This window comes from Phacochoerus africanus, chromosome 11 (genome assembly GCF_016906955.1).
Source record: "Phacochoerus africanus isolate WHEZ1 chromosome 11, ROS_Pafr_v1, whole genome shotgun sequence".
In the NCBI taxonomy this organism is placed as follows: Eukaryota; Metazoa; Chordata; class Mammalia; order Artiodactyla; family Suidae; genus Phacochoerus; species Phacochoerus africanus.
In genome coordinates, this window is record NC_062554.1 from 80,972,090 (window position 1) to 80,999,579 (window position 27,490).

Below are 27,490 nucleotides of genomic sequence, written 5' to 3' on the forward strand. Positions count from 1 at the left end.
GCCATGATTAGAAGTTTGGAATCTGCAGTCCCACACCTCATCTTCCAAGGAAGTAACAAAGAAATTTACTTAATAATTGATGATGCCTATATGAGGAATTCTTCATAAAAAACCCCCAAGTACAGGGTCCAGAGCACTTTCAGGCTGACAAAAACATCCACACCAGGAGGATGACACACCTCTACCACATGGGGGCAGAATCCCCTGCACTTGGAACCCTCCCAGACTTCACCTTGTCTATCTCTTCATCAGGCTCTTCAATTATATTCTTTATCTGGCAAACCTAAATATCTTCCTGAGGTACTTGAGTGTTCTAACAATCTAATCAAACCTGAGGATGGAGGTCAGAACCTCCACTTTGTAGTCAAATCTGACAGAACCAGGGATATACAACTTGCAATTGGAATCTGAAGTGGTAAAGGGACTGAGCCCTTAACCTGTGGGATCTGACACTATTTACCCAGAATTAAGTTAAACTGTAGGACACCCAGCTGGTGTCACACATAATTGCTTGGTGTGAAATAAAGCCTCCACACATTTGATGACCAGAAGTACAATGTATTATGTGAGCAGTGAAGGAGACACTCAAAAGGACTGGGGTTTTCCCTAGTTGGAAACAAAAATCTCATTTTTTTCCTATACACAGGTATTATTAACTGATTTAATTCTCAGTAACTCTATGAGATAGGAACTGGTGTCCTTAGTCACCGATGAGGAAACAGAGGCAGAGAAGGGTTAGGTAATTTGTCCTCAGTCACAGGGGTATATGTGGTCTGTACATCTTGACTTTGAAGCATGAGCTCATAGCCACCCCACCACACCCCTGTCTGTCAGCTAAGGTACTCACCACCATCGATTAGGTTGAAACGCTCTCCTCCACCAGACAAACCTCATTCCAATTCTACTTCAGCATTTATTCACCTTAATAAAAGTACATTAACTTCTTACACACTCAGTTACATTAGCAAAATGTAAATAACAGAACATTCATTAGATGTTAGGAAGAACCATGTGATTCTATTCCATGTTACAAAGATACAGACACCTGTTATTTGCAAGGCACCGTCCTAGTGCCATGCTACAGCAATCAATGGAAAAGGCAAATATTTTTTCAAGGAGTTTATATCCTTGAAGAAGAGAAAAACAATCATCAAGTACACAAATTCCATGGCTGAGGAAGATTTATCTTACTTCCCAGGGGTTTATAATCTCTGAGACATAAAAGTTCCAGGCTCCTCTCATTTTCAAATGACGCTATTTTTTTGTATTAAATTAGACCTTTTGACAGACAGTTCCCTTAATGATTTTCATCTCAGCAACAAAACTCACACACAGTAAGCATTTGTGGTATTGAAAAAGGGATCTCCTCTCAAACCAAGCAGAGAAAACCTCTTAAGGTTTGGGGAAAAGTGAATGATAATAACCCAAAGAAACTCGATGTACCTGTATCAATAATGTAAGTAGTGCCAATGTCACAAAATACTCTGAGAACAAACAGTCCTCTTCTCAGAGGCTCAAGAATGAGAATTTAAGAGTAAAACAGGAGTTCCCGTCGTGGCGCAGTGGTTAACGAATCCGACTAGGAACCATGAGGTTGTGGGTTCGGTCCCTGCCTTTGCTCAGTGGGTTAATGATCTGGCGTTGCCGTGAGCTGTGGTGTAGGTTGCAGACGCGGCTCGGATCCTACATTGCTGTGGCTCTGGCGTAGGCCGGTGGCTACAGCTCCGATTCGACCCCTAGCCTGGGAACCTCCATATGCCACGGGAGCGGCCCAAGAAATAGCAACAACAACAAAAAAAGACAAAAAATAAAATAAAATAAAAGAGTAAAACACATGACAGAAAGTTTGAGTTGAAGTTTTCTCCTTCACTCTGAGAAGCATGCTGAGCTAATCAGCCTGAAAGGTAGACCATTTAACTTTACTCAGTGTTCAGAAGTAAAAACTACAAAAATATGATAACTGTTTTCCAAGGCATGGTTCTTTACACGGTCCATTATTTATAACCTAATAGCACCTATTATCCCAATTTTAATATTAGATGAGTTCTTAAAATAGAATTATCTGGAAAAAAAAGGAAGTCATCATTTAAACTTCTCTATAAAGGATATTCGTTAATTTTTAAAAAAAAAAACCCTTCATGGTGTTAATTTTTGTTTCTTGTACCAAAACATTAAGTTGTTTTACCCTATTAACTTGTTTTAAAAGGGCTTTGTCGACAGAAAACAGCAACAGTCTCCTTTTGTTGCCTCTTTCCCCTGCTCTAAATTTTATCCCCACAATAGAAACACACATTTATTTATCCAAAAGGGGAAAAAAATAAAAGTAGTAGAATAAACCATTGCTCTGATCTTATTTTTTCATTATTCAAGGTCAAATACAACGGACAAACAAACTTCAAGTTAAATATAAGAAATGCAATAAACCAGTAACTTATAATGCTCTTAAAGGATAGAAACTGCTGAGAAGCTTTTTATAGTTTAATGGAAAAAATAAATCTAACATGATGATTTACAAAATGTTCCCATAAAATAGTATTCAGTAAATTATTCTACACAACCTCCCATCTGTCATATGGCATGGCTATTTTCTTCAACATATTTAAATGTGATCTTGACAATCTTATTTTCCAAATTGCCTTTTTTTTTTTTTTGGTCAGGTTTAATTTTAGCAATGAGGCCCAACTCATTTGCTCACTTACAGAAAGCTGTATTTTAGCTCTCATTTATCTACAAATAAATTCATCTGCTTTGTTTCTAATTTTTAAGTTGCCATTAGACACAATTTTCCAATTAAACTATTAAAAATTACTACGTTATTCAAAGTCCTTCAATGTGTTTTCCACATTTGATCAAGCACACAGTTGAGGAAAATTCTCCAAGTACAAGTTTCTATTTCCTGTAAGTTATATGTCTTTAAACTACTTGACAGAAAGACCAATTTTAATCATTCTAACATTTAAACATTTATTTCCATTTTGTTTTGCAGAAAGAAAGGACTCAGGATATATGAAAAGTGAGTTGACTTTGTTCTGCCCTACTTCTCAATTATCCTCTCAGTGTTACACTCCCCACACTTAGACCAGTAATCAACTGGTTTCCTTTACAGGGATGTGCTGTTAAATTACTTTCAGAGGAAATTATAAGCAGTAGAAACTAGTTAAAAATGCAAAAATACTATCATTTTATCAGAACATTTTCTAAGATGAGTTTTATTCATTTTACTATTTCAGCACTGAAGTTAGTGGTTTGCAATGTTAAAGGTATGCACTCTAAGATGCTCAAGAATGATTACAACCCTACCTGGAGGCCAGATTGCTACTGGGATCAGTAATCTCAGCACCACATTCATTATTTGATAGAGAAGTTACATTTAAAAGGTTAAACCAAGTCTATTATTTGTAGTTAAGTAAGCCATCAGCTATAATCCAGTTGTGTAGTACTACTTTCTTATGAGTAGTCTTCAATTACATAAAGTGGCACTCATGGAATGAAGAGTTTAAAATCAATTCCTTAATAGGAAAAAAAGTTGATGCTAGTAGAACTGGTTTACTTGGACAGGAGTTTTTCAGATTCACTAAGACTCCAAAACAGGTTATTCCATATCCTAAACTGAATCCTATTGGACTATCTTAGGGAGAAGTGTCCTAAACAGGCTTTTCAATGTGGTGCTATATGTGGTACCCACATTTGGGCATCACAGGAAAAAGGCTCTACTGGTCTGTACAGTCTGGATAATACTCTGCACTACAATTTGGGTTCACTCTTTGTCATAGATGTGATGTGGAAAACAGATCATTAGGCACTGACTTCAGAAATGGGATGTGGTCCCAACACAGGAGAGACAAAAGCCATTGAAAAATCTCCCTGTTAGAACAGACCTAAAAAGTACAAGCAGTTATTCTGGAGAAAATTAATAGATCAAATGCAGCATATCCACTTAGAGTAAGCTCATTAGATCACAAAGCTTTTGGGGATATTATGAGTGTAGAAACAACAACGACCTGAGTATCAAATGGATTTCACAGACAACTTCAAACCTCCTCCCAGACCCTGTGAAGCCTAAATTATTCCTTGCCCTTCCGAAAATTCACAAGGCTTACTCTCTAGTTCTGCTAACATAGCTGGCAACAAGACAACACTACCCACCATGTCCAGTGAATAATAACCTGTTTCCCCCCCCACCCAAAATATTCTCTTTCCTGAATGTGCCAAGCTCTTTAGCACATTCTCATGTTTCCACAGGCTAAACTCCCTCCTTGTGATGAACAGATGTAATTAAGAATCTCAAATTTGTCCCAGATTTAGGGCATCCATAAAAGGAGCGTCAGAGAAAGGCTGAGGCAGATCTGTGACACAGACACTCTCAATACAAAAGGCAATGCTGATGCCAGAAAGATGTTACCAGAATCCGGATTCTTGTTCACGCAGTCAAAGAATGAACATCTCAAACACACAGGTGGCAAGCAAGCAAAGTCTTTATTATAGGAAAGCAAACAGTTCCCAGGGCTACTGGGAGGGGGAGGAAATTCCCTGCTCTATATTGTCCTATAGAGGTTTTTATCCCTTAAAGATGGAGGGCACCAGCGAGGGGTCCAGAGAGATGAGGTTTTCTCCCCTTGACCTTGTCCAGTTACCTATGTCAGTCCTTGTCCAATAGGGGTCTTAGGGGTGGAAACGTCCCATAAGTCTCATGGTTTCTTTGCTCTTTTCTTCCTATAAGCTGAGTCACAGGTGGTTAGGGATTCATGTCCAACTCGGCATAGTTACACTTCCTATAGTAAACAAGGCCTGTGGGAACATTACTCCCTGGAGCCCAAAAACACAAATGTTAATCTATGGCCATATCAAAGATTGCATCGAAGCCCATGCTCTTAAACTGACTACCTGAGTTATTATTCTGCATCAATCCTCCCTTCTAGAGTTGGAGACTAACTGTGGGAGGGAAGGGGTGATGACCACTCTGACTGCTTCCTGATGAAAAGCTGCATCGTTAGGGGAAAGCAGTTAGGTCTCAGCTCATGGGATGATCAAGTGGGCTTCAATGCATTACACTGGGTACCCCTGTTATCACCATTTGAAGGTTGATAGTTTCTCATCAGGATGTAACAAAGCTAGAAATAGAGTTAATTATACACAGTCTGAATAAAAGGATCAAGATCACAATGATGACTATGGTGAGGAGATATTTCCACCAGGAGGGGGAGGTCAACTATTTCCAGAGGGCAGCTCCAAAAGCTGGAGCTGGGATCAGACATCTTACAAATCTTCTGCCAAAGATCTAGCAGGGAGTTGGATACATTCTGCGAACAATCAGTAATATATACACAACATTCAGAGTTTGTAATAACACAGGTACCTCCCTGAGCTGCAATGAGTATATGTAAGGCCATTTGGCTTTGTAGCATTACTTTTCTTACTTGCTTTTGTTCCTTATTTAGGGTAGAAATAGCCTCTGCAATATCATTAAGAGCTTGTTGAGTAAAATTAGTTAAAGCTTCTTCTCGCAGCATTATGTCAGTGGTTCTCAATGAAGGCACAAGTATTGCTGCTAAGTAATCATACCAGTGGAACACTGATTGGGCCCATCTGGTATGTAAATAAGGAAGGCTGGCTGGTGATCTCCTCAGAGTTTCATAATGTTGCCATGAGCAAAAGCCAATCCCAGAGTGCAGCAGTGTAACCATCCTGGGGGCAGCCAAGGCCACAGATTAGTTTCACATATCCAGTAAGTTCTAACTGGGGCTAGCCAATGTACTCCAGGCTATGTGGAAGTTTTATATGGATTGTATGTGACCCGGATAATTTGTAAACACTGTTCAGTGGCTAAATATCCTAAAGGTTTTCGCTCATTAGAGGCTAGAGATTGCTTTTCAAGTCTGACATAATGTTTATTTTGCTGCTAGCAAATAGATGCAGGTGGGGTTAAATAACCCTTCTCAGGAGTGATCTACATATATTGATCCCATATTTGATATAATTGATTAGAATACCTGTAACCTGTATGATTTTTCTGATTTCTCTGGCTGCTCATGAAATATTTGTATGCTGTTTCCTTGGTGAGCTAGTAATTGAAAGTTACCTTATGTCCTTGTGAGGAGTATGATTTATGGTACCACCTTACTTTTAAAATTAATTTACTCAATTAAAGTTATTCTAAACTTAGTCCCTACCACGCAGAAAATTCTTTTCTCAATATCCACTTCCCACACACCTTTTATCACTTTCTGTATCCATAAAAGTCTGCCCCTTATTTTTCCATCCAGAGCAAGAAACTCGAGAGACTTTCTTTTCCCTTAATAAAATGAAATTGTATTCCTCATTCTTTCTTTCTTGAAAGCACACATATTCTTTTCTAAAACAACCATGGACTGTCTTTTGCAATTTCTAAAAATGCGTGTTTTTCTTAAAGAGAACATCTCAGGGTGGCACTAAACATATTAATAGTCCTAACCACCTTTAGTTTCTCTGTTTAGTAACTCATGTCTCAATGTCTCATTCGACTTCAATTAAACCTAGGTACAGGAGTTCCCGTCGTGGCGCAGTGGTTAACGAATCCGACTAGGAACCATGAGGTTGCGGCTTCGGTCTCTGCCCTTGCTCAGTGGGTTAACGATCCAGCGTTGCCGTGAGCTGTGGTGTAGGTTGCAGACGCGGCTCGGATCCCGCGTTGCTGTGGCTCTGGCGTAGGCCGGTGGCTGCAGCTCCGATTCAACCCCTAGCCTGGGAACCTCCATATGCCGCGGGAGCGGCCCAAGAAATAGCAACCACAACAACAACAAACAAAAGACAAAAAAAAAAAACCTAGGTACAATAAGATATTATACTTAATGTTGATTACTATAACACCATGTCTATTAACTAGATCAACAAACTTCAATTCTAATGTAAGATATTAATTTAATACTGAATATTTTCTGGTTTAAATGAACCTAAAGTTAACTCTGGCCAGTTAGTTCTCTTCCATATTTTGAGAATTTACATATGTGAAGCCTTAGTCAAGGGAATGCAGAAAAAAGGCATGTTTTTAAATCGAATACAGTAAACCGTGCTGCTGTTTCTGGAATTTGTGAAGAGGAGAATGTAGGGGTTGGGCACCACTGGATGTAATGGGACCACTGTCTCATTTATTAGATGAAGGTCTTTCACTAGGCGTCAATCCCCATTAGGCTTTTGCACTCCCCATATAGGGGTGTTATAGGGGCTGTTGCATTTGATTAACAGTCCCTGTTCTTTTAGGTTTCTCATAATTGGAGTAAGTCCCTATAGTGCCTCGGGTCTCAAAAGATACCGCTTTTGGCAAGAAAATAAATTTTGACCTTTAGGAGTAACTGCCACTGGTTGAGCATATTTTGCTCTTCCTATCTTTCCTCCTTTGGCCCAGACTTCTGGGTCCATATCTACTTCCAACAAAGGCAGGCATAAACCTTGATTAGGCTCCATTGTCATGTGAATTGAGGCATTAACCTCTGACAAAATATCTCTTCCTAAAAATGGGAGTTGGACTTTGAGGAACAATCAGAAAACCCTGAGAGAAGAAAATGGACTCCTAGTCATAACTCAAAGGTTGTATAAAGAATTTTATAACAGCTTGCCAGAAAAATCATGGAGAGTGGCAGATTTATTTGAGCAGGTCCCAGGGTTGGAGAGGAGGACTGAAAAGGTGACTCCCGTATTCACAAGCAAGTCACTAAGATGCTCTCCTACATTTAGAGTCACCTGGGGCTTCTGAGCAATGATAAGCACAGGAGCCCATATGGAAAGCCCCAGGTCCCATCAGTCTTGATCCTGGGCCTGACAGGTTGACCCCAGGGACCTTCGACTTTGGGGGCGATCCCTCTGCCATTGATCTATCCCAACATATGGGACACAGCCTAGATGCTGTAGTCTGAGCCCTGGGGCATTCCTATTTAAAATGTCCCTCTTTTCCACAGAGGAAACACACTCCTGGCTTAGGTGTCTGCCCTAGTCCTGTCACCTTGGAAGCTCCCAGGTTGACTCCCTATAGCACCATAACTAGAGCCTCAGCCTTTTCTGTCTCTCTTGTTCTCCTTTCATTCTTCCTGGTACCGATTATAACAGATTATAATATACTTAAGTGGTTACTCTAAGAGGGTGCTCCAGGTCTTGATCAGGGCTAAAGGCAAATTTTTGGAGCTTTCTCCATGTATCTGGTGCCGACAGAGTTATAAATTTGTCTTTAACAATTATTTGGCCCTCCATTGATTCTGGGTCCATTATCGTATGCTTTCTCAAAGCCTCTCTGAGTCTTCCTAAGAAAGTTGATCGACTCTCGTTCCCCTTGACGAACCTCCCATAGTTTGGAGCAGTTAACAGGCTTTACTCATGTGGCTTTTAGTCCCTCAACTATACAAGTAATAAAATGATTTCTATGCCAATTGTCTTTATTTCCCTCATCAGCATACCAGTTAGGTTTGCTCATAGGAACCACTTGACATCCTGTGGGGAATCTTTTTGTTCCTCTTCTGATCTGCCTCTGGCATTTATAACATACCACTCATCTCCCAGCCTTGAGCATTTCATAAGAATTTATTTTTTCACTTATAGTCAATGTCTGGGTTAGTAATAACATGATGTCCCTTCCAGGCTATTTCAAAGGACTGCGTGAGACCCTGAAAGACCTCGGTATATCTATCTGGGTCATCAGCAAATTTTCCCAAATTTGTTTTTATCTGCCTTAAGTTCTAAAGCAAAAAAAAAGTCACATGGACCTGTATTGGTCCCCATTCTCCATTTGATCGGTTTTGCAATGCCTTGGGCATTATTGGAGAAGGATGATTAACCTCAGGAGGGTCTGACCCAGTTGGGCCAGGATATGGTGGGCACCTAGCTCCTGAAGGAGTTGGCGTAACGCACTGGGGAAGTCCACAAGCCTTTGTCAGTTTAGTGTCTTTCCTCATTGTAAAGATCTGAACATAGGGCACCTCTGACCATTTCCCTTCTTGTCTACCCAACAGATCTAACTGGAGAATAGTATTATACTTTTGAGAATCTTCAGATGGCCATCACTCCCAGGCTGACAGGTTATATAGTGGCCAGGCTTTCATGCAAAAGAAAACTAAACATTTCTTTCTCAGAGTCTGAGGGTAAAATTTTTCCCAGTTTTTTTAAGGCACATGTCAGAGGAGTTGCTCTTTATCTGTGCACCGGGCTTGAGGATGTGGTTCCATATGAAAAAGAGAAAAGACCTGCACCCAGAGCCTATTGTTCTTTCTCAGTTATGTGAGAGCATCCGCTCTCTTGTATGGAGCAGCTAGACATTTGACCACTCATGTCCCATCCAACATTAGGCTGACTAGAATTAACCACTCCTTACCATCATAGCCTTTTCTCCCACCATCCCTGCCCATTGCCTGTCTCTGGACAGATGTGAAGAAAACCCAGGCATACAGGCCCTGCCCTGAGCTTTCAAATCCTAAGATTCTTGCTCTGACATGCCCTCTATTAATATTAAGAAAGTTCTTAAGCCACAGTTAACAGTAAGTTTGATGACCCCACTGCCAGTTTCTCCCACCAGGGTGAAAGTAAATAGCAAAAAGCAAAACTGACCATGCCCAGGCTGTGACACTAAACACTTGGCCTAATTTGGATGAATGCTAGTTATGAACTCCTTTTCCCTCACAAGCATAACAACAACTCATGGTGGTCTTAACACCTAGAGGTCTGTTTCCTTTCCCCCTGCAGCTCATTTGAAATAATAGCAAAGGAAATGATAAAGGATCAGATTAGTTGAGCCCTTTAAAGGACATCTAAGGAGATCAGGAATCATTTGATAAGAAGAATACAAAAATGACCGAGTCCAGCCTAGGAGATAAGGGTGAATTCTTCTAAGGGGTTCTATCAATTGGCCTAAAGACCAAGGGCTGCCGAACTGGCTAAAAATAGCAAGTGGTAAAAGACCCAAAGTACAATATAATGGGATGAACCTAAAATTCAAGTGGAACTCCCTAAGCTTACAGAACTGCATTATGAGGGCTTTTGTCCATATCACTATTTTTTCTCTTCCCATAGTATAAGGGATCTCCTTGTGCCTTGTCCTCTTAAGGATGCCACTAAAAGATTTCCATCAAAATTTGGACCCCAGCCACTTAATTAACATCAGGCTCCTAACATACTGTAGGAAGCAGGGAAGGTGGAGATGAGTATCTCCTAAGGGATCAGGGACAGCTACTTCAACCCCTTCATCACCCTTCAAGAACTGACAGCAACCACCTTTTTGTTCCTCACATGTCTTTCAACAATTGCTAAACTTCAGAAATGTATTAATCTGTGATTTCCCAAATGCTTTATAAAGAGCAGAATACATATAGAGGGGAGTTTGGGGGGTTGGGGGATTGACAGGAAAGTTTGCTTCATGACCTGCTTCATCTATCTCTGGATGTCTCCTTCTCGGGACACCTGGTTTTGTGCCTCTTGGCACATGGCAGAACAGTATAAACCCCCAACTGGACTCATGGCCCAACTGGACTCAGGAGAGCTGCCGTTTAGCCATATGAGGTCACTCAGGAGCTTAAATGGAACTGCGGATGGGGACTCCACACACACTTCATGTCCAGGACAGGTCTCAGGCTTGCGCACTCATTCACACGTTCACCTACCTTTCAGAGGCAAACAAAACTGAGTAAAGTAGAAAGTGTAAGCTTGCTGCTGCTTACCTTGTGAGGGATGGTGTATCGGATCAGATGCAAGATGAGCCCCCAAAAGATGACGCTGGAAAGATGTTACCAGAATCTGGGTTCTTTTTCATGTGGTTGAAAAATGAACTTCACAAATACACAGGCAGCAAGTAAGCAAGTCTTTATTACAGGAAAGCAAATAGTTCCCAGGGCTACTGAGAGCGGGAGAAGAGCCCCTGCTCTCTATTGTCCTATAGGGGTTCTTATCCCTTAAAGATAGGGGCATATCAATGTGGGGTCCAGAAAGATGTGGTTTTCTCCCATTGGCCTTGTCCAGTTACCTATGTCAGTCCTTGTCCAATAGAGGTCTTAGGGGTGGAAACGTCCCACAAGTCTCATGGTTTCTTTGCCTTTTTCTTCCCATAAACTGAGTCACAAGGGGTTACACTCCCTATAGTAAAAAAGGCCTGTAGGGATGTTACTCCCTGGAGCCCTTAAGCCACAAATGTTAATCAATGGTCATATCAAAGAATGCACCGAAGCCCATGCTCCTACACTGACTACCTGAGTTATTATTCTGACTCAGTGTGAAGACAGAAGTTAAACCTGGAGTTAAGCAGTGTCAAGGATTGTCAGCTGCCATGGGTACTTAGTGTTGCAGGGACCAGATTCTCCCCCAGAACCTCCACAGAAACAACCAGCCCTACTTATACCTTGGTTTTAGACATGTCAAAATGCACAACCTGAGAGTTGAGAGTTCAGTCTTATTTAGGGTGAAATTAAGACTTAAGCCTGGGTGACAGCACCTCAGGCAGCCCAGAGAAACCACTCTGAGGCGACAAGGTAGAGGTACCAGGATATACGACTTTTGCAACAAAGGGAAGGTAGTAGCAACAAATGATTTATCAATAACCAGATTTATCAATAACCAGATTTACAGAAAACCAGTTCCTATGGGAAGAGGTCAATATATGGACTTATTGGACTCACTCCTTTGATATGCACCTCAGCTGTGGGCCACTGTTCTTTTGTTTCTTTCCTAAGTTACTTCACGGCTCATTGGCCCACACTTTGGAGAGGTTGTTGTCATAGATGAATGTGACATCTTTTGTTTTGTCCACTAACTACAGCCCAGGAGGCCATATTTCAGACAGCTCTGAAATACTGCCCTAGAGAGCAAAGGGAAAATAGTAAGATCTAAGTCTTAAAGGTGAAGGGGTAGGTAAATGCAGCCACACACACACTTTATAGAATTTTGCTCCTGGTCCTTGTGAAGGTTGCTACTCGTCACAGACATCAGTCATCACTGCAGGATTTTAATGTTTTTCTAGATATGAGGAGATACAAGAATTGGGCTCATACAATCTTCTCCTAAAAAATATCTTAAGACCCATTCTTCCAGTTTTCCCAGAACAGACTGCCTCACTCCTGGTCTCCACCATGAGCTCTGCTCAGGGTGTACCGAAGTTTAGCAGCTGCAGTGGTCCATGTTCTACTCCATGTGGAGGCTGACAGCAAGTGCCAAACTTCACTTCACAGATGTAAGACCTCCAGAACCAAGAAAGAAGAAACATCTATAGTTTTAGGCCATCAAGTTTGTGGCTTTTACAGCAGCCCTGACTAACTAGTACTCAGGGACATGGCTTCCCTCTTCTTGGATTGTCTTTGTTTCAGTTTTGCCTAAAGGCCTCCTCCTCAGAGGAGCTTTCTTTAGCCATACCATTAAAATAGATCTCTAAACCTATCAATCAGTAAATCCTATTTTTATAGCATTAACTCCAAGTTATAACTATGCATTTATGTTTTCATCTACTTTCCTGTCTTGCCCACTGAACTATATGCTCTATAAAGGCCCTTTCTATTTTCTTCAATTGAACAGTGTGTCCAGCAACTCATATATGCTTACTCTACAGCTGGGTTCAGGAGATGTTTAATATATAGATGTACTCATAAAAAAATTACATAAAATATAGCCCATTCACTTGTTTACAAAAATAAAACTCAGAACATTCATAAGCACAGAATTTGCTAAAGAATTAAAGACAAAGATATAAATTTTATTATCCACTGCACAGTACAAATAACTCCAAACTCTAGTTTTCTCTGTTCTCAAAGTTCCTTTGGGTAGTGCCACATTATTGGTTTCTCTTGACCTTCCTGCATACAATGGACATTTTGTGTGTGTATGCGCGTGCTATTTAGGGCTGCACCAGCAGCATGTGGAAGTTCCCAGACTACTACGGACTGAATCAGAGCTGCAGCTGCCAGCCTAAACCACAACCACAGTGCCAGATCCAACCCAAGTCTGCAACCTATACCACAGCTCTGAGCAATGATGGATCCTTCACCCACTGAGTAAGGCCAGGGATTGAACCTGGATCCTCACGGATACTAATCAGATTTTGATTAGCACTTGTTCTTAGAACGTGGTGACTTAAAAAAAATCTATTATCATAGTTGTATTAGAACATCAGCTAAACTATTACCAAAACCAATACTGTATGTGTGTATACACATACTATATAATGTTATCTTTTGCCACATACAGATTACTAAGGATGAAATTTAAATATGCTTTGAACATGTATTTTCTATTACAGTTTCTTGACAATGATTAGATTCAGACATTGATATGAAAAATAATTTTGCCCTCTACAGTTTCACATAAAATTGTATGTCATTCACAGAACAGAATCCAATATATCAAGTAATACTAATATAGACTATGTGATAATATTTCACTCTTCAGTAAAGAGGCTCTGTAAGCAGACAGAATACAAGGCATGGTTTGTTTCTGCTTTCTGTTTTACTTTTACTTGCTTTAGTAATGTTTAGCCTAAGTAGTAGTTATCATAGGATATTTTGTGTGTTTTCTCAGAGACTCATTCAAGATACGCTTTTTAAAAGAAAGTCTTCAAATTTAGGAGCCAGCAAAACTATGCATATGAGAGTTCTTTCCCCTAAATTACAGAACTGCAGCTGCATAAGTGTTCAAACCAGTATCCAATAAATCTGGCAGAAAAGAGACCATTTACCAGAAAAAAACAAAAAGAAGAGTGCTAAGCAGTAATTATGCACATAAGGTATCTGCCAGTACTTTCCACATGGGTTTCATCAACCATATGCAGCTCTATTAGTAATCAGCACCAAAGGCCACCAGAGCTAAGCAAGACCCATAAGGTACCACCAAAAGACTTGGTAGACAGTAGAGAGGGGGAAAAAAAGTAGGACAGGTATAAAGGAGATGAGAAAAAAAGCAAGTGTTTCAGAAAGAAAGAAGAATAAACTAGAAAAGGATGAGAGATCCAACTAATGACATGTGCCCAAAGAATGATCTTGCAATGCCAGCCAGCCTGATGTTCTTTTATAGGAATGTTTATGACAGCCTGGTTGTTACATAAACTAGAATTATGAATGAATTATGAATGAAGAATCCTCCATTCTTCATTCAAGGGAAATTAAGTAAAAATACTGCAGGTTTTGCATTGGGGCTGTTACACATCAAGATATATTATTTTTCATTTTCCCAAATAGTATTGGAAACACCAGGAGAGAATGTAGACATTGAACGAAATCTTGTCATTAGAATATGTGGGCACAATAGCTATCAGGAATCTACCCTCCCTTGATCCCTATGCCTTGAATTGACCAGAAAATTCTCTATCAGCAAACTGGTCTGTGCACATAACACCAATACTTACTGTCTACGTAGTCCCTTCATTACTCAATGTATTATACAAACTACCAAGTATCAGGCATCCTGCTAGATGCCATGAAATACATATATATGCTCTTGAACTGACAGAACACAGAGCTTATGTAAATAGACATTAAATAAGCCATCAATAACATAAATATGTATTTAAAATCTTGATGAACACTGTAAATTACTAAGATAATGTTTGTGTTAACAGTATTAATTACTGAGGTGGGGGAGCTTTTCCACATGTATATTTTACTTCACATAAAGAAGTTTAAAAATGTTTTAGGGAGTCCCATCGTGGCGCAGTGGTTAACGAATCCGACTATTAACCATGAGGTTGCTGGTTCGGTCCCTGCCCTTGTTCAGTGGGTTAACGATCCGGCTTTGCTGTGAGCTGCGGTGTAGGTTGCAGATGCGGCTCAGATCTCACGTTGCTGTGGCTCTGGCGTAGGCCAGTGGCTACAGCTCTGATTCGACCCCTAGCCTGGGAACCTCCATATGCCACGGGAGCGGCACAAAGAAATACCAAAAAAAAAAAAAAAACACTGGATGTTAGTCAAGCGTAAGTTACTTTACTCTTAGATTCCATCATTTAGTGAAAGTGCTATTTAAATAAAAGTCATATTTAGTGATTCCCACCTCTGCCTCCAAGTGGTATCAATGGAGCCAAAGTAAATTTAAAAACAATGCCATTTCTTAGTTATTTGAAATGAGAAAGGACTGATGGGGGTATTTTCGATCCAACTACAACTGATTCTTTGATTTCACAGTATTGCCAAGAAATATTAAAAATCACAATTGACTGGGTATTCAGCAGTAACAAAAGCAAAACTCAACTGCTAATATTTATCAAAGAAACATCTACGAATGTGAATGCTTAAGAAGACATAATGTTAAATAGTCCCAAAATTATGGGCAGTACTCTTACATAATTGGTAATGATTAGTGTTGCTAAGCATAGGTTTTGATGGGTATAGGACTGGGTTCAAATCCTAAAACTTTCAGATACCTAGTAGTTCATACACTTTATGTAGGCTTTCAAAGCTTGTATTTTCTCACACATGGACTATTACTAGTATTCCTATTTCACAGGGTTATTATAAGGATTAGTTACTTTTAATGAAATACAGAGACTTAGCACTGTCCATTGAATGATCAATTTTTTTTTTGTCTTTTGTTGTTGTTGCTACTTCTTGGGCTGCTCCTGAGGCATATGGAGGTTCCCAGGCTAGGGTCAAATCAGAGCTGTAGCCACCGGCCTTCGCCAGAGCCACAGTAACGCGGGACCCAAGCCGCGTCTGCCACCTACACCACAGCTCACAGCAACGCCAGATCGTTAACCCACTGAGCAAGGGCAGGGACCGAACCCGCAACCTCATGGTTCCTAGTCGGATTCGTTAACCACTGTGCCACGACGGGAACTCCTGAATGATAAATTTTAATTTTAAAACTCCACTCACAAGAATACCAGGAAAAAGAGATAATTCATTTGACCTAACCAAAACCAACACTATACTTGTTTGTTCTAATCCTCGATGCAGTGATTCTTCTAAAATGTCTTAATATTCTACTATTTACAGACTATGAAGAAAAATTTGAGGATCAATATGTACTTCTGATTATGAAAAGTATTTCTTTCACTTAAAGACTATTAACGCTTCCTCAATTCTTATTTACAACATCTGATGGCATATGCTACCCTGAAATATCCAGAGAAAAACAAATCAGCCAGCAAAAAAAACTGAACCTGAAATTGGCAAATGAGTTAAAATTTACATTATTATGTGTTTCTCCATCCATAACTCTCTAGTCTAGGCAATCTTTAGATACAATCACTCCCCTAATTTTTTGCTTATCTCTAGATTTTCTGATCTCTGAAGCATAAAAGACTGATACTTCTAAGATTTTGATTGAATATTTACAGTGCTTTATAGATAAAGCAGATCAGGACTATCATAAATTACATACAAAATCTCATATATAAAGCATCTATCATGCTTAAGAAACACACTCAACCAAAGATGTTTCTCTGCTGTTTCTCCAAAACTCTTATAACCTCTTATCACATATACCCATATATGATTTCTCGTTATTTATCACATATTTTACATATTCTAAAAAAAAAAAAAATCACCATTCAATATATATTTCATTTCCCAACATGTATTTAAATGATCAAGACATATCCACCTAAGATTACTGAATACACTGATATATGTGATATAATGATTTTGCATACCTTCATGCAAACTAGTCTATCGTTATGACAGGCTTCTTAGCGATGGAACTATTGTATATTTATCAAAAAAAAAAAAAACAGCAAAAGTCATTTGGAGAAAATTTTAATTATACTAAAAATCTATATTAGTTATCCTAATCCAACATATTTCTAGGATTCACATTTCTAAAAGGTACTCTTGTTTAGTTCAAAGAAACAGTTGCCATCTTTGATGAAATCCTTTGCCTTATTGATAATATTAACATCTAGACTGATTTCAACCAACCCATATTTTGGGCTTTATTAACTGAAATTCAGAATGACAAAATTCACTACACTTCAACAGAGATAAGTATCTGATGGCAACGTGCAACTGGGTTCCAAGCGCAGTCATTTTATCATTTGATAAATCATCACTTATACAGACGTAACAGCAGAAATGTGACACCCCCAAAGAGAAAATATAGAAACTGCTAAATCATTCCTGAAAAGCACACATTCACCACTGAATCTGAATCACTAATTCTCATTTTTATAGCAATTACTTGAAAATCATTTGCAAAACTTTCATTTGGACTGGGTTCAGTAGAAATGCTTCAACTGTTCAGTGGTAATCCACTGACTCAAATGAATGAGAATCTGAAACTAGGTCTTTTGGGCCACCAAAACTGATCTGTACAACAGATTAACCAGCATAAATCAATACAAAACCATCCAATTTTAAATTCTGATTTTAGTTCTCTAATAACTGAAATCCTTTGAATGCCTCTCACTGACAAAATAATTCAGGCCTTTAGGGAAAAAGGATTCTGGAAATCTTATTTCTAGGATTCTCCTAACAAATACAGGGAAAATAGAAAAGTGGATAGTGACGACTTAAAGTTTGTAACACAAAATTAGCCAACCAAGTGCTAGCCTATACATTGGATAGTAAAACTTCTGATCGATGTGAAAAATTGCCCTGCTTTATTCAAAATCAAAGAGTAGAAAATGTTACCAAGTATTTAAAAGAGCAATGAAACAATATTTTTCTCTATTGTCTGAAATAGTGAAAAGTGAGAAAAAACAAATATTCACTTCCTAGAGCATGATTAATCCAGGCAGTGGAATGCTAGGCAACCAGTAAAATGAAAATATTGTAACTGAAAAGAATATAGTACATTTAACATTTTAAAAAATATCTAAGGTACTTTTAAGGGAAAAAAAATGAAATAAAACAGAAAATGCAGCAGTAACCAGTATGATCTGATTCATGCAAAATGTAACACTGTGTCAAAAATCTGGAAGCATATGTGTGTGAATGTGTGTGTATCGAATTTTCTTTATCCATACATCCACTCATAGATACAGGTTGTTTCTGTGACTTGGATATTGCAAATAACAGTGGAATGAACATGTGGTGCAGATGTATTTTCATGTTAATGTTTTTATTTTCTTTACATAAGTAGTCAGAATTACTGAATCATGTGGTGGAACCTCCATACTTCTTTTCCAGAGTGGCTGCACCAGTTTACATTCCTATCAACAGTGAACATAGGTTCTTTCTTCACCACATCCTTGCCAGCATTTGTTGCCTCTTACTCATCTTTTAAAAATCAGCCATGCTAAGAGGTGTGACATTAACATCTTACTGGGGTTTTGATTAGCGCTTCCCTGATGATCAGTGGTACTGAGAATCTTTTCATGTACTTGTTGGACATCTGTATGTCTTTGGAAAAGATCTATTCAGATCCTATACTCATTTTTAAACTGGATTTTTTTGCTATTAAGTTATATGTTCTTTTTTTTAATATTTTCCAATTCATTTTCCTTTTCATTTTGTTGACATTTTTTGCTGGACAGAAGCTGTAGTATAATATACTCCCACATAGTTATTTTGCTTTTGTTGTCACATCAAAAAAATAAATTCAAGACAAGCCAAGGATCTTACCACATACATTCCTTTTAAGAATATTGTGCTTTCAGATCTTACACTCAAGACTTTAATCATTTTGAGTTAATTTCTATGTATATTGTAAGAGTGGTCCAGTTTTCCCAACACCATTTATTAAAGCAACTCTCCTCTCACCATTGTATATTCTTGGCTCCTTTGTTGTAAATTAATTGACTATATATGTGTAAGTTTACTTCTGGGCTCTCTGTTCTCTGCCATTGATCTGTCTTTCTTATACCAATACCACCCTGTTTTGATTACTATTGCTTTGTAATGCAGTTTGAAATCAAGGAGTGTTACACCTCCAGCTGTTTCTCTTTCTCAAGACTACATGGACTATCCCTGCATAATCTTTCGTGGGTCCATATAAATTTTAGGAGTTTTTGTTCTACTTCTCTGAAAAATGCCACTCAAATTCTGATAGCAATTACACTGAATCTGTATTTCCTTGGGTAGTATGGTCATTTTAACAATATTAATTCTTCATATCCAATGGACACAGAACACCTTTCCATTTATTTATGTCTTCAATTTCATCAATATTAGAGAAGTAATTTGCTGAGAAAATTTCAAGTTAAGTCATGCCTAAGTATTTTTTTTTACACTTATTTTTAAAAAGACAACAGTATTAGTAATCAGGACACAGTATATATTTTAACTTAATAAACTTACTACAAATGATATAATAAGTTAATGTTTACCAGAATCAGTAAAGTTTTGGTGGCTGGGACGTGGCATGACCTCTCTGGTCACATGTCTCATGCTGTACTGTTTGGGCATCTATTGTTAGGTATGTCATAATCAGTCATATGTGCTAATAACACTGAGGACATTTGCCTTTTAACAAAATGTCTTAAAAATAAAAAAAATCTAATAAATAATTTTCTAGCAATGAATACATAGGTATGGTTATATAGTTGGTTATGTTTTGGAAGAAGAATCTAATAATGACTTTCTAACAACACAACCAAGCCAGTTAGCTTTGAATGTACTTTTAAAGCTGGAAATAATCTCTCTCTTGGGCCACCTGCAAAAAGAACCATGTCTATTTCATGTTGGCAAATTCCAAGGTTTGAGGCAAGAGAGTCAGCAAAGCAGCTGTAAGAAATGGATGGAGTTAAAGGCAAGGATTGTAATTTTTAGGAGTTGTGAGTCTAATAATGTATGAATACATGGGGAATACATTCTAGTTCACTGATAACCTAACACCCTCTTCTACATGTCCAATCAATTAAACTACCTACGTTAGTTCCTCTAGCCTGGGAACTGGACAATTTTTACCGAGAATTTCTTTCTTGGCCCAGTGTAAAAGTAAATATACTTTTATAGATTTTTCCCCCCATAATCCTTTTCCTAGATGAAAAACTTTCCTTGGTGTTTTCTAAGACTGGTTACTACCAACGGCAATGTCATTCATTTCACATTCCACCTCATTTACACTTACCATGAAAACACATACATATAGAGGATACTGAAGAATGCCTGCAAATACAGGAAGGTAGTACATTTCAACTTTAGCACTCTTGATCCCCGCAAGCTCTCAGGCAAATTGAGAGGAAAACAAGGACTCTAAGGTACACAGAAGCGAGAAGGAAGGACAAGGTCTAAGAAAAACAACTCACCAAAAGCCGAGTGGGAAAGAGCAGTATTCTCCTCCTCTTCTTCTTGAACTCTCATGATTTCTAGTCCTAATAATGTATTCTTTTTAGGGCCACAGCTATGGCATATGAAGTTCCCAGGCTAGGGGTCAAATCGGAGCTGTAACTGCTGGCGTATCCCACAGCCACAGCAACTCCAGATCTGAGCCATGTCTGAGACCTACACTACTGCTCACCGCAAGGCTGGATTCTTAACCCACTGAGCGAGGCCAGGGATAGAACCTGCATCTTCATGGACCCTAGTCAGATTCATTTCCAATGAGCCACAACGGGAACTCCCTAATAATGTATTGCTAACCAGATACTGACATTAGAAAAAAAAGTGAACATAGTGACTGGAGTCTGAACAAAGATTTGCAATAACAGCAAAGTAACAGAAAAACATTATACACTGCAGCATTTAGAAGAGATGGAGAATTCGAGGAGACACTTGACTACATCAATTATCTAAGAAACTTTACTTTTAAGATATGCACATAAATTAATCACGAAAAGACTCCTCATGCACAAAAATACTTAGATAAAAACTACAAATTTTAATTGGTGTTATCTATTTCTAACACTTAAGTTACTAACTATGCAATAGAGGAGAATAAGCTGGTGAAGTATCTGACATCAAAGCAACAGCTCAGCTAGAATGTTAAATAAAATAACACATCTAAGGCAGAGCATCTGTCATGGAGTAGGAAATTAATGTCAACTATGTTTTTTTTCCTGATAACTTAAAATTATTGTTAATTGCATTTCCAGGTAAACACAATTTTAAAAATGTAAACATATTTTTCACTCTTATTTCATAAAGAAGTGCTTCTTGCTATTTTTTACTGTTATCTTCTGATATATGATAATCACACCCTCCACCATTTCCAACATTCTCAATCAAATCAATCATAAAAGGCTAGGAAGAGAAAATATAACACATTTGAGATAATCACCTCAAAATAGGTCAAGAACACAGAAGATACTCAATTATTTAGAAACATTAAATCAGAATGACTTCACTTTCCAGCAATGCGAAAGGAGGGTTTGTACATATGATTCAAATATGGACATAGAGAACTGTAATAACTTGCCATCATAATGGTCTTAAGGCTATGAATTATCTACCATCATCAACTAAGCAATATCTGAATCAGACATTTCCCTGGAGCTTCTTTTAAAAGGTTCCTGACATCAGGAACAACAGCCTGTTTATCTTTGTGGTCTTTGAGACCCCTAGCACAGTGTCTGGCCCATGACACTGCAGGTTATCAAGAGCCTCATAAAATGGCTACTCCATTTGGATCACTGGAGGAATAAGATGCAGTTCTTATTACTCCACATACTATCCTCAGATCATGCTCCTCCCCACTCTCAGAAAGGAAATAAAATCCAGCAACAAAATGAAGAAAATATTGTTTTAACAGATAATTTTAGATGACTGGAAGTCAAGAGGAAGGTATTTGGTAAAAAGAGGGCAACACAATATTCCAAAATAAATAACAAAAGAAAAAGTGCTCTTTAAATATAAAGATGAGAGGAAATGAAGATATATGAATGACAAGTACCAGGGGTGCAGAATAGGTCCTACCTATTACAAGTATCAGTAACAGATTAGTGAAGGATCAGTACTAAAATAGCAAGCTTCAGCTCATCAGAGACAGAAACAGATACCATAGTACAGCTGAAAATGAAAATACAAGAGCATTCAGAAAAATTAAAGTTCTGATACATATTTATGAAAATATTTCAAAAAGTCGAAGAGTCTGAAGGTCTTGTTCAGTAACAGCTGAATATGTGAAGTTCATTTCATAAAAAGAAAATACAGTATTTTGTGGCTATTTCTAAAAAATTGTATTTGTGAAAATACTCATTCTTTGAAGATAGCAACCATAAATGGTTCTGTGTTTGTTTTTCAACCTTAACCAAATAGTTCAAGAGATTCAGAAACATAAGTGACTGAGATGATAATCCTCATTATTTTCAAAGAATACACAGCATAGATACTACTCTCGGCTAAATCTTGTCAATTATCCTATTATATTACCCTGCCTTCACAAATAAAAGCATCTGTATTTTTAGTCTAGATTATTTTAAAAGTTTGATAAATTAAGAATAAAATGAATGTTCCATAAAGATATCTGGAAACATTCCTATCTGACAGAGGACACTGATTTATGTCCTCTGTCAGATATTCCTACATGGAGCAGGAATGAAGAAAAACAAGTCTCTCTTAGAGACTATGTTTCCTGGATTACTCATTTCAGCACAACACTGAACAGATTATTTTTTTTAAGAACTTGCAAATTTCAATTTTTCCCATCCCCATTATTCATGAAGAAATCTAGAAATTGAAGCAAGGCAAATAGGCATACCACCTCTCATTGCTTGTTAATATAAGAATTTTTAACATAGCCCAGGGCAGTGAAAGGCAGATGCTCTTGTGTCCTAATAAAACCAGAGTTATTAGTTAGTTGTTTGTTCCAAATAAGGTCAAAGTTATGTTAATAGGAAGAATATGAAATTCTCACTCAGACCAGATGGGGACCTTTAGAAATAAGTGAGTCATCACAGTGGGAGGTGTGTTTGATTTCAAATTCTTGGGTGAAAATAAGTTACAGCCTGAAATGAAAACTCCTACCCCACAACATCATCTATTTTCTCTGCCTAAATAACAAAGTCCTCATTATTCTCCTCTAACAGCCAGAAGACACAGAAAGCCTAGCACAAAGCATCCCCTTCCACAGGGCCAGCAGGAAACCATCAAGACAGGTGGGGAAAGCCTTCAGAAAATGTTTTAGGCTGCAAAATTTCAAAGACACAATGGATAATTAGAAAGAGAGGGGTTGGAAAATTCTGTGTATTTGTAAAATTCTGTGTTGGGAAGGCAGGGGTGGAGGGGTTCGGATAAAAGAGGTTAGAGGGAGCAGACTACAGCAAAGGGGAAGAGAATGAAGAAATTGGAGTGTCAACTGTTTAGGTGTGACATATACCCATTCCACAGGTGAAGACCTTGTCCAAGTCATTGATCTTGATGTGATAAGCAGCAGCCAGGTAGCTACAGCCACCTGATCTTCTGTATGTAGAATAGGTAACTTTGGGTCAACTACCTGAAGCCTATAGTAAATTCCTCAAATTTGCCTTAATATGTATTTCCTTTAGAAATAGGAGATTATAGTAGAACCTGGGGTAGAGAAGGTACAGCCCTATCCCCATCAAAGGCAGACTTTGGCAGCATTCTAAATGTGATGTACTGGCAATGAGTGGGATCTATCTACAAGACCAAGCCAAGTCGTTCAGGTCTCCCCACTTATACCCTTTAAAAAAAAAAAAATGACCTGAGTCAACAGAGGTATGTAAATGGGCAAGCAAGGATCACTACAAGGATTATAAAGCATGCTATTTCTATTGAAATATGGATTTCATCAATATCAGATTTCTAAAATGTAAAATAGGAATCACCAGAAAGATTTCTTCCCTAGCTATAGCCTTCAAAATATCACAATACAATTTTGCAAACAGAATAATGATCTACATCAAGTTTTAAATATTACTACTATAAAATCTTAGGTAGGAAAGATTCTTCAAGATTAAGAGCAAAGAAAAGAAAGATACATGTATATATTAAGAAAAAAGGCAAGATTAAAGCTGGCAACTATTAACATTCTCTCAGTTTTCAGGAGGGTATAGAAGCTTAACACATCTTTCCAGCTGTTCTTATGTGTTATTAACATTCCATGAGAAATTATACCCGAGTCAGTTGCTCCAAGGCAAAGACCTTAGGTGACATATTTCAGCACAGTGTGTACTTTTTCCATCCAATTAATAAGTTAAAAAAACCTGCAATGAACAGTCTATGAAACAGACAAGAGACCAGCAAATTTTAAATGTAAGCAACTTATTTTATAATATTTCACTCAAGTTAGTAGAGCTGCAAGTGCAAACTGGAGAAAATATAAATTACAACTTGACAAAATAATCCAATCACAGCCTATATAGTCACTTTTCATGTCAAATATATATTTACATAGACTATATATACACAAACATGTGTATATAAATATACATATACACACAAACACAAACTCACTGAGGAGCAGTATTTCACTATTTCAGCAAAGAGAAATCTTAAGCAACAGTTCAGTGTTAAGGTTTCTCTGACTATATGTTCACCAAGCAGTTAGAATTCTTCAATTGTGTGCCTAGGGCTGCGATGGTATATGGAAGCTACTTTTACTGAAGAAGATAGATAGGCATGATGAAATCTTGAAAGGTTTTATTTTTTTCCAGGCTCACCAGTTTAAAAAAAAAAAATCAAACTGAATTTTCTATAATTCGTTGACATAGAAATACAGCTTGAAGATCAACACAGAAATTGACCAAAAAAAATCTTTTAAATCCAGATACTCTAACAAAAAAGGAAGCACTACAGTATGATCAATTTCACACTGCACTCTACTATTCCAAAGTAAATTTTTACTATCTTAGATAACGTGATCATTTTCAGGGTTGTCATGCACATTAACTTCTCAGCTATGTCTGTACTCCTGACATGCAAAGAGTAAGGTTTTTAAGTGGAATGTCTCGTATTTGTTCCCCAGAGTTAAGCTTTCCTCGTCAAGTAAGAATCAAATGGCAATAACATATAATTAGAGACAAAATGGCATGAAAACCTGGGTATATACCTTCAAAAGAATTCTTTCCTTATCATTTCCTTACTTTTCCTGCCTTCCCCCCCCCCAAAAAAAAAAATTTATCCTGGAAACTTTTAATACACCATTTATCCTAATATATCCCTGTTCTCCTGTTTTTCTTCTTTCCTTAAAAGGTGATCTCTCAACTTTCTCCATGGTCCCTTTTTTAGTTGTTTTGTTGACCAGATCACCGGACAAAATGGGAAAGTTCAAAGAAGGTGACTTCTATCAGATGAACAAACTACACATTAAATATCAGGAAAAGCTAGTTCACATTTCTGAAAAGATTTTTACTATTTACATTTAAATTTATTTCAATTGATCCACAACCCTAGTGAAATTTATATGCTTTGACTTACACCTACCATCCCCAAAACCACGTCCTAATTTTGCAGGAACACATCCATTACAAAAAATGGGAAACATCAGAGAAAGAAAGTCCCTTGTAAAGATTACAGCTTAATATTCTAAAACTTTCAACATTTTTAAATTTATTTTTCTTTCATCACTAACATAAAGATTCTGCAGTTTGCCTGGAATTGTGTCATTTTCATTCCTTTCCGGAAAAGAGTTTGCTGTTTTTTTGTTTGTTGACAAAAACTAAATCAGGAAGCAGAGTGTCTCAAGAGTTGCACATTAGAGGAGTTCCTGTCATGGCTCAGTGGTCAACGAATCCGACTAGGAACCATGAGATTGTGGGTTCAATCCCTGGCCTTGCTCAGTGGGTTAAGGATCCGGTGTTGCTGTGAGCTGTGGGGTAGGTTGCAGACGCAGCTCGGATCCCGCGTTCCTGTGGCTGCTGTGTAGGCAGGTGGCTACAGCTCCGATTGGATCCCTGGCCTGGGAACCTCCATGTGCCGCAGGAGCAGCCCAAAGAAATAGCAAAAAGACCAAAGGAAAAAAAAAAAAAAAAGAACTTGGCACTTTGGTTGAAATTCACAATTTCCCTCAAGGAATCTCATGTAGACACATTCCCATACATATACGAAAATAAAATATATATACAAATATAGTTGTTTTTCTAAGTAATTACCTATTTCCAGTGTGAGAGGATTTTTATCAATATGGCTTTTTTTCTTTCTTTTTTTTTTTTTTTTTTTTTTTTTTTTACTGAAGAGTGTGATAAGTATGTTGTATGTTGTCTACTTTTTCCTTTTGGACCCTTAGGCCTCTTTATCACAGTTAAATTCCCAAACCTGATCATTTTAAAATCTCTGTCATATTTAAATCTGGTTCTAATGTTTGCTTTGTCTCTTCAGACTTTTTTGCTTTTTTGCATACCTTGCAATTTTCTGTTCAAAGCCAGATATGATGTATCACAGCTAAAAAGAACTGAGGTAAATAATCCTTTGGTGTGAGGATTTATGTTTATTTGGCTTAGAGGTAGGCTTTGTTTACTCTTTGCTCCAAGTGTGATTTCAGAAGCAAAATTTTCCTCTGGAGTCCTTGTTTTTGTTTCCCTTAGCTTTTGGTTTCTCTTGGGATTCTTCCTTAAATAAGGACTGACAGATTTCTTTCAACTGTTACTCCCTATTATCTTACAGGCATCCTACTGATGTGGTGGAAGTTGTGTGGCAAGGTGAGGGGTTGACTTTCTATATCCTACAATTAAACTGGACTCTTAATGAGACAGTATCCCTGGACTATGATTTTCACAAATGGTTCTCAGCTTTTTACTTTTTCTATGCCCTTAGATGAGACAGGAAGGCTAGAGAGGGTTGAATTTCGGTGTTTTCCTTACTCAGGGAAGTTGGATTCTGATTAAAAAAAAAAAAAAAGACATTGAGACTGTGATAAAAATTTCTCTTACGTATAAGCTTCAGCTTATTTCAAAATAATTACTTTTCCTTTCCTTCTGCCAGAAGCAGAGGGAATTTTACTCTAGTTTATCTCCTTGAGAACCTAGTGGGGCTGCTGGAGGTCTTTCCTAAAGTAGGGCTTACAAAAGTCTCTCAAGCTAGTCTCCAAAAACTAGTTAATTACCTTCTAAGTGAATACCAAGGTATACTAATGCCTTCTGTTCTCTCCTGGTCAACTGTGCTTCTTTGTGTTTGCTCATCTTTACAATTTGAGCAGCAGCAGTTTGCCCTGTGGTTTCCATTCTTTGATGCACCTACGCAGCTATTTATTTTCCGTTTGTTCAGCTTTTTCTTTGTTTCAAGGGTGTGAGTTATGACTTCTAAGATCTGCGTACACTGGACTGGGCTTCATAAATGCTACTTGATGGAATTATTCATCCTCATTTGCTTCCAAGTACTTTTAATATTCTCTAATTATTAAAATTTTGATTATTCAGGGACATAACCCAATCAGTCACCATTTATCCTACTTCAGCTATTGTGCAAACTTGGAGACTTTTCCTGACCTGCTGAGAAACAGAACTGGTTCTGCTGACATTCACATATTTTGACTCCTGGTTCAAGCTTTGATAGAAAAAGACTTATCTGTTGCCTGAGACATACCTGGTGTTCACTAACATATGGAAATACTGATTGTCAAGAATTGCTGGGAAGTCATCATGAATGGGATTACCAAGTCTGTCTTTACAGTATTTGACCAAAAGCAGAATACTCACTGTCACCTGAAAGGCTGTATTCCTTTTGGAAATTGAGGAAAGAGCAAATTACTAGCAACTGGAAAGCAGGCCTGTTTTTCTTTGTGTGGTATTTCC